Here is a 7,799-nt window from a genome sequence, read left to right as displayed (position 1 = left end):
TGGAAGGATGTCTTGATTCTTGGGTGGGCATGGGCCTTTGAACCCCAACTCCCCATTGGAGAAACGGCAGGTATTCAACCACGCCCCCAGAATTCAAGCTTCTACACGTGCTCACATCCCCATTAACCTGTACCTTGCAGACTCCTTTGGCTCAGAGCAGCTCCTCCCAGAGAGGTTTGTGTCACCATCACTACAGCTACAGGTAGAGGGCGTGACTAACAGGCCTCCGCCTTGAGATTTCCATATTCATGAGTTACCTAAAGGCCGGGGGCGCGGCTAAATTAAGTTATTCCTTCCCAGTCCCTCCTCATTTCCCCCTCCCTATTTAAGCCAGCTCCCTTCTGGCTTGGATGGGGGGCGCGCACATCCAGACCCAGCTACCACACCATGAACAATAAACTTTTAAACTCATGGACTCCACGCGTCTTCTGGGGCCTGCCGCCGCCAAGTTTTCTAGCCTTTGGAACCTTGGACCTTCTCCTGTATGTGGGACCCGCCCTGGGGCTCTGCCGCCGCGGAGTTTATTCCCACACACCTCTGCTCCTAAGTAACAAATAACAGTCACCGAAGGACTCTTCAGGTGCATAAGAGGTGGGTGCTGATGGGTAAATGGCTCCATTCCTAGCAATCATGGCTCTACTTGGGCTCAAAATGCCTTTGCAAAAAGAATGATTTGGTTCCAATATGGAGTCTCCTAGCAACAGTCCAGTGCAGTGACATAGCATGCCTTGGTCCTGGTCTAGACTCCTATTAATGACCAAGACTCAAACCCCTGCTCCTACCTAGACTAGATCACACACTCAACTTTACCCTGTCTCCTCTGGCCCACGTCCCCTCTGTCCTTTGGGTTAAATTGAGGTTTGAAAACATTTAGAAAAAAAAAAAATGACTACCACAGTCAGCCCCTGGAGAACTGGGAATTTACAAAAACCCTTGTGGCTCCTTCCTCAGTCCCCACCTGGCTTTCTGTTACAGATCCTTCAGAAGTTTGATGTAGGTAAATTTAGGGCTGGAAATCTGTTAAATCGCCCAGTAAACCACAGAGATAGAAGCCCCAGAAAAACAAACAACCCCCAAAACAAAACCAAAAACAAACAAACAACAATAACAAACCAACCAACCAAAACCAGACTAAAGTAGAAAAGTAAGGATTCCTCCTATTCCTTGATCTGTTTCTCTATTTATGCTTCCTTTTTTCCTTCCTTCCTTCCTTCCTTCCTTCCTTCCTTCCTTCCTTCCTTTCTTTCTTTCTTTCTCTCTTTCTTTTGTCCGTCTTCCCTTCTCCCTCTCATTATAGCCTTGCTTGCTCTGGCCCAATTTTTTTTTTTAATTTATTATATGTAAGTACACCATAGCTGTCTTCAGACATAAGAGGGCATCAGATCTCATTACAGATGGTTGTGAGCTACCATGTGGTTGCTGGGATTTGAACTCATGACCTCTGGAAGAGCAATCAGTGCTCTTAATCACTGAACCATCTCAGTGGCCCTTATGCCTTCTTTCTTACCTAGAGCCACAAAAACAAAAACAAACAACACTCCCCCCCCCCAAAAAAAAAAACAAACCAAACTAACAAAACAACCCACCAAATTCAGTGGCTCTTTCCGGCCTATGAGGAGGACAGTGTCCCCTAGTCTTCACAGCAGTGTCCACTGACTTGAGCCTCCAACAAGAAGCCGGTTGATTGGCAGACAATGGCTTTCCAGTGGGCTTCATTCCAGCCTTGAAGGATCTCCACCCATCCCACTTTGCTTCCACCTCATTAAGCATCTCTCTCTCACTCTGCTTGCCTGACCTGATTGTTCTTCAATGTATTCTTTTGCTCTTTTGTGTCCTGCTGGTTTCACCTTTGCTAATATTCTTATACTTTGTAGCAGACGATGCACAAGGTCCATGTGGAGTCTTCTCTTCATCTGGGGCTTTTTGCCTGACTCTTGGAATACAGGGACCAAGCCTCGAGAAGAGAAACAACAGCAGAGAAGTACACAGCTGCCCCAGGACATGCTGCACCATCAATATTGCTTCTTCTTTGCCTTTGCAAAATTTGAACACTTCTGGCCTCATCTTGAGAGAGCGTTTTGAACTGGAACATTTCTGAGGTCCTTGTTCTGGAATGCAGTGGATAATGCAGTAGATAATTCATAGAGGACGTTGTGCTGTAGAACATGCAGCAAACACTTCGGTGACGACGTGTGTGACAACCAAAGACTTTTAGAGAGCCTCTCCCTGGCATTCAGCATGCCATGCATGAGATTTGCCAACGTGCAAGTTTCAAAATTGCTCTTGTCCCGCTGTCCTGTTCACATCCCTTCCTTCTATCCTTCTATCCATCTCTCCTTTTCTCTTTCAGAGCCACCGAAGTCAGATTGGTCCTTTATTATCTTGTCTCAAAAAAAAATCAATATGAGATTTAAAGGGACCAAAGAATAAGCACTAAGTCGTAAAATTCCAAGTTTACAAATTCGATCAGGCCCGATCAGAAGACTCTGCTCCCTTCAACCCACATCCTTGGACAGCGAGCAGAAACCTTTGCTACCTTCTGGTTCTGTGGCCCAAGCTGAGTGTGACATTTGGGGAACTGTGAGTGAGCTTCCCAGGTCCCAGGACAAGGCTGGCAGTCCACACCCTTTAAGAACTGACTCTGTTGAGGCTGTTTACAGAGCTGGTTCTGGGGCACACAGTCTCCCTCGGTTTACATGTGACTAAATTGAGACCCAGAGAAGTTAAGTGTACTCCTGGATAAGATGGGGAGAGGGAGAGATAGGGAGAGACCTCTGCAGCTCAGTTGCCAGAAGCCAGTCAATGGTTAGATGTCTGGAGCCCAGTGAATAGTTAGAAATATCATGGGTAGTGGACTCCAAGACCAAATTTTCCATTATTTGCAGGAACTTGTGCCCCGTGGCTCCATAGTAGCCTGCCCTTTTCTCCTTCCCCTCATGTTTTACAACACCCCTCCTCTATCACCACCTGCAAAGGAGGGGCAAGAAGAATTTTCAAACTGGGCAGGGGGAAGGAGGTAGGACCCTGAGGGCATGAATTCAGGGATGGGTCACTCAGTCATTATCAAGTTACATGCACACTTGAACTCTACACACATCAGATGAAAAACATAAAACTTTAAAAATAAAAAACAGGTAGAGTACTTGTCTAGAATACACAAGGCCCTGGGTTTGGTCCCAGTATATCATACATGTACATACAAAGTATGGTTTGAAGACCCCCCAAGGATCACTGAAACACTTCTGGAGGCTCAGAGGTCAAATTTCTTTCCGTTTCAATACTAGGATGTAATTTTCAACCCCACCCTCTCAAGAAGACACACCAGCATTTTCCAGAAGCTACGTAACAGTGGATCCTCAAGAGACCATAGCAGAAGCACACACTGTAGTAAGTAAGCCACACGCTGAAGACATTTATTTGCAAACTAAGAAACAATGTGTCTGTTCCCATTGATTCTTACTCCCATGGGAAATATATATATATATATATATATATATATATATATATATATATATAGTTATTTATGCTACCATATAACAGGGTGGGTTTTTTTTTATTTTGGTTATTTTTAGAGTCAATTAACAAATGTAACATTTCTCCACTTTAATTTCTAATGTGACAAATATCAACAGAGATAGCCCACAGAGCCAAAGTTATTTAGTGCTCTTGATACTTTGTTAAAGTTTTCTGAGAGTTAAAATCTCTGAAGAGCTTCTCACAGGGATGGGGATTTTATCTGCCTGGCCGATAATCGGGGTCCCATCCCCCTCCCTGTCCCATTTCCATCTCTTTTTATTCCCCGAGCCTGTGCTCATGAATTTTGGGATTACCCTTAGCTCCAGATAATCGTAAGTGTGGCTCCCAGAGGCCCTTCTTGCTTGCATGCTAATGAGGGCCGAGCAGCTGGGAGGGGGAAGGGAGCTTAATGGGTCCCTGGAACTGCTCTGCCATGGAGAGTAGAGCTTTTCTTTTTCTTCTTTAGAGATTGTCTTATCACCTCAGGAATGACCTGTCTCATCCTACACAGTTTCGCCAAGCCAGTAAACAGCCCAACTCAGCTCCGAGACCCATCTTCCTGAGCAAGAATCCCAGAGACCTCAAGATCCCAAGACCAAGCCCTGCTTCATTATTGGCTGATCCCAATTGTCACTTTTCCTTGGAGATGGCAGCCCATGAGAGGAAAAGAAGGAGATGATGCCCTTTTCAGAAAGTGGCTGTAGGTTAAGGGTCCCAGTTCGAAGAGGACACCCTGGAACCTATGTGGCAGCCTGACCCAAAGCACGGCACCTATGAAGGGCTGGTACCTCAAAGAGTACAGCAACTCAATTGAGACACTTCTGGGTTGGGAGGGGAAAGTTCCAGAGGAGTGAGGTTTGTGTGTGGGGTGGAAGGCAGGAGGAAGAGCTTCACGGAAGAGATACTATCACACTCACACAAATAATGATAGCATTGCTTGTTTATGATTAGCTCCAGCTAGAAATTCATCTCCTCACAATAACAACAAAAACATCGTCCACTCTGCTTCTCAGATAAGTATATAAGGTGGTCCCTGAGAAGTGGTGGCGATGGACTCTGGCTCTGGAAGCCCTTGCTCCCAGTTTAGGGGTGGAGGTACGTGTTTTGGGAGCAGCCTGTGCAGGCAGTTGCTTTTCGTTGCTAGTTATTGCCGTGAACAAGGAAAGTAGACCAACCCACTGAAATCCACACACGCTCATTATAAAACCTCCGCTTCACACGCCGCTGCGGGTTTACAGTGGTATCTATTTCCCATGCAGTGCATGCAGGGGACACACCAGGAAGTGTGGGCAGTCTGGGCAAACATTCTCCAACCCTTTCTTGGTAAGGTGTGGGCACGCAGATCTCATTACACCTATCCTTTAGGCTAGACAGTCTGGCTTGCCTCCAGCAGGAGAGACCCCAGGAGTCTCTATTGTAGCACCATGTGCTCAGTCTCAAAGAGCGGTGGGTCCCCTGGGCTCCTCTGGAGAGGAGGTGGATGGATTTCAGTAGATGATCGCTTGATCGCCTCAGCTTTTGTGGGACCGGCTCAGCCTGGCTCCACTTGGCTGCCTTGTCAATCTCACGAGGGGCAGATGATATAGGTGACCCTCCCCGTTTCCCGACAGGCACCGCGCTCCTCAGCGACTCATTTTTCTATATTTGTCTCAGGTTCAGTCACAGTGAGAAATATCCTGAATGCCCTTCTTCCCTGTTGGGGGAGAGAGATCAGAGGACAACCTAGACGTTAGTCCTCTCCTCCTTCCTACCTTGCTGGAGGGGTGTGTGTGTCTCTCTCTCTTTTTTACCACTGTTTATGTAGGCTAGCTGGCCCGCTGGCTTCGGGAGGTTCACCAGCCTTCGGCATCTTATGGCATGAGCTTTATCCACAGAGGGTTCTCCCCTTGAATTTATTTATTAAAGACATGGTTCCCCTTTTCTTCCAGGCTCTGGCACTTGTACCTGGCTAAGCTAGGTCAGCAAAGACTGGAGGCATTGGACTGTTACAGGTTCTGGACATTCCCGTAAAACCCATAAGTAGAGGGGCCACGGGTGGGTAGTAATGTTGTCACAGGAGGCTGAATTAGGTGAGACTTGGTTGTGGGGGCACTGTCTTTGTGAGCACTGCGTGACCGAAGAGATGAACCTGAGTGGTGTTTGAATAACACAGACCACAAGCTGGAGATGATTTTTTTTTTAAGATTTATTTATTTATTTTATGTGAAGAAGGCATTGAATCCAGTTACAGATGATTGTGAGCCACCATATCGTTGCTGGGAATTGAACTCATGACCTCTGGAAGAGCAACCAGTGCTCTTAACCCCTGAGCCATCTCTCCAGCCCAAGCTGGAGATGATTGGCGATGGCTTCCCACAGCAGGCAGAGAGCACGTGAGGGAGGATGGGAGTGGGAGTGGGAGACAAGACAAGAAAGAGACAAAGAACGGTAAACTCTCCAAAGGGTGGGTGGCAGTGAGTGGAAACACTTTCAGAACTAACTTCAAGACTTACAAGAGATAGGGAGCCAGTGAAAGTACAGTGCCCCAGGGACATATTATAAGGAGTATATCAGTCAGGACATGCAGTATAACAAACAGTCCAAACTCCATAGTAGCTTAATGCAAAAACATCATTTTTCACTCCAGACCCCCCCACTGGCTGCACCTTTCCCCATCTTGGTTTCAAGATCTAACTGGAATCTAACTGGAACTTTCACTGTAGTTACAACATGTGTCCTGGCTCTGCCCAGAAGGGACACATATCACATTGGCCAAAGCAAGTTCCACCACCACACCACCCTGTCAATGGGCAGGGGTGGGTGACCTGCCCAGGAACTAATCACAGAAATTTGTAAATCATAACAGCACTGCCCTTAGAGGGATTTAGGATTCTTCCTAAGCCTGACAGGGCTCCTCATCCATTATTACAAACTTTTCTTTAGACTAAGGCGCTTCAGAATTTGCTTTGAAACCACTGCATCTCTTCCTGAAATGCCAGGGTGTCTATTAGCTATCAGAAGTGAAGGGTCCTCGGGGACTCTTTCTTTTCTTTTCTTTTTTTTTTTTTCCCAAGCCTCAGAAGAGAAGCCACTGCTCCTGATGTTAAGTTTCCCAGGCCTCTTGGTTGAGGTGAGCCTGTGTGGTTCTCCAGTTTGCCTACTTTTATAATTTTGTAGCCTGCTGTGATTTCTGGCCTATTGATTAATGGGTCTCTCTCTCTCCCTCCACCACCAGCGACCTTAATCTTTTCTTAATTGCTTTAATGGCTGCTCAGCTTCCCTCGCACACCTTCCCCCACGAAGTTGTTGTTGCAAAGCTTCTGTGCCCTGACTTCACTCTCTACCCAGGACCGTGTGAGCCAATGAAAGGGGGGATTCTGTCTTTGTTTACTCTTTTCCCCTCATTTTCCCCTTTTGATTTATTTCTTCTTCTTTGGCTGTTTTCACATTTTATAGCTGCTGTAGGGTTATTGTCTGAGATAATTGAGCAAAACCAGAAAACAAACAAAATATAACGGAGTAAGGTAGGCCCTCCCCCAATCCACACCCAGCCTGACCCAGTGTACTCCATTCAAGTTAAGTCCGAATGCTGGACTGCACTCTCTGTTTCTTGCTCTACAGATCCAACAGCTTGTCAAGCAGTGCCTCCTCCATGCTGAAAACGTGAGAGAACCTTCTGGAAGCAAGGCTCAAGTTGACTGACTCTGTCTCTTAGGAATGTCACTCCAGGTGTTCATCAATTAATGCTTCATTGATAGATTACTCACCAGTGCTTACTCAGTACCTACTGTGTGCCTAGCCTGGTGTCAGTTATCACAAGACAAAGTTGATTACTAATCACACTGACTGAAGCTGCAGAATGCAGAGCAGAGCGATGCACTGGGAATCTATGAAAGTTTCAGATAAGCAAACACTATGGTTCCTGTGGAGACGGGCAGTAGCAGGGTCCTAGGAAACATAATGACAATTAAAGAGAAGGGGTTGTTTCAGTGAGCAGAGCGTGGGAGTGAGGGCAGAGAGGTGCAAATCCCAGCTCCTAAGTGCCCAGGCTTCACCACCACGACTTCCGAGATGAGATGCCATATACAACCACTTTGCCTTGTCTACAAGGCCTTAGGTCTGCCTGCAGCAATGGGACCCCCTTTTCTGAGAGGGACTAGAGGACAGGAATGGCCGGCGGGTGCTATTTGCAGGTGGAAGCCCACCTATAAACTGCAACAGCAGGCACAAAGAGAAAGGAAGCATTGCGTCAGTACATTAAGGTGTACAGAGTATGAATTCAGATTTTATATCTGGGGGCTAAA

At 46.6% G+C, this 7,799-nt stretch overlaps 1 long non-coding RNA gene across 2 annotated transcripts; it reads left to right on the top strand.

Moving 5' to 3' along the window:
* The first annotated feature begins 329 nt into the window (after positions 1-329).
* Positions 330-5,700, top strand: LOC143443931 (uncharacterized). Of its 2 annotated transcripts, none has more exons than XR_013113380.1 (3): positions 330-591; positions 3,285-3,387; positions 3,983-5,700. It is a non-coding gene; the product is annotated as an uncharacterized LOC143443931 (long non-coding RNA). The 2 variants fall into 2 exon arrangements; XR_013113381.1 differs by having other exon boundaries at positions 331-591; positions 4,028-5,700.
* Positions 5,701-7,799: the final 2,099 nt, after the last annotated feature.

The sequence above is a fragment of the Arvicanthis niloticus genome, chromosome 11, assembly GCF_011762505.2.
Source record: "Arvicanthis niloticus isolate mArvNil1 chromosome 11, mArvNil1.pat.X, whole genome shotgun sequence".
Lineage (NCBI taxonomy): Eukaryota > Metazoa > Chordata > Mammalia > Rodentia > Muridae > Arvicanthis > Arvicanthis niloticus.
This window is presented reverse-complemented; position numbering and strand designations above follow the sequence as displayed.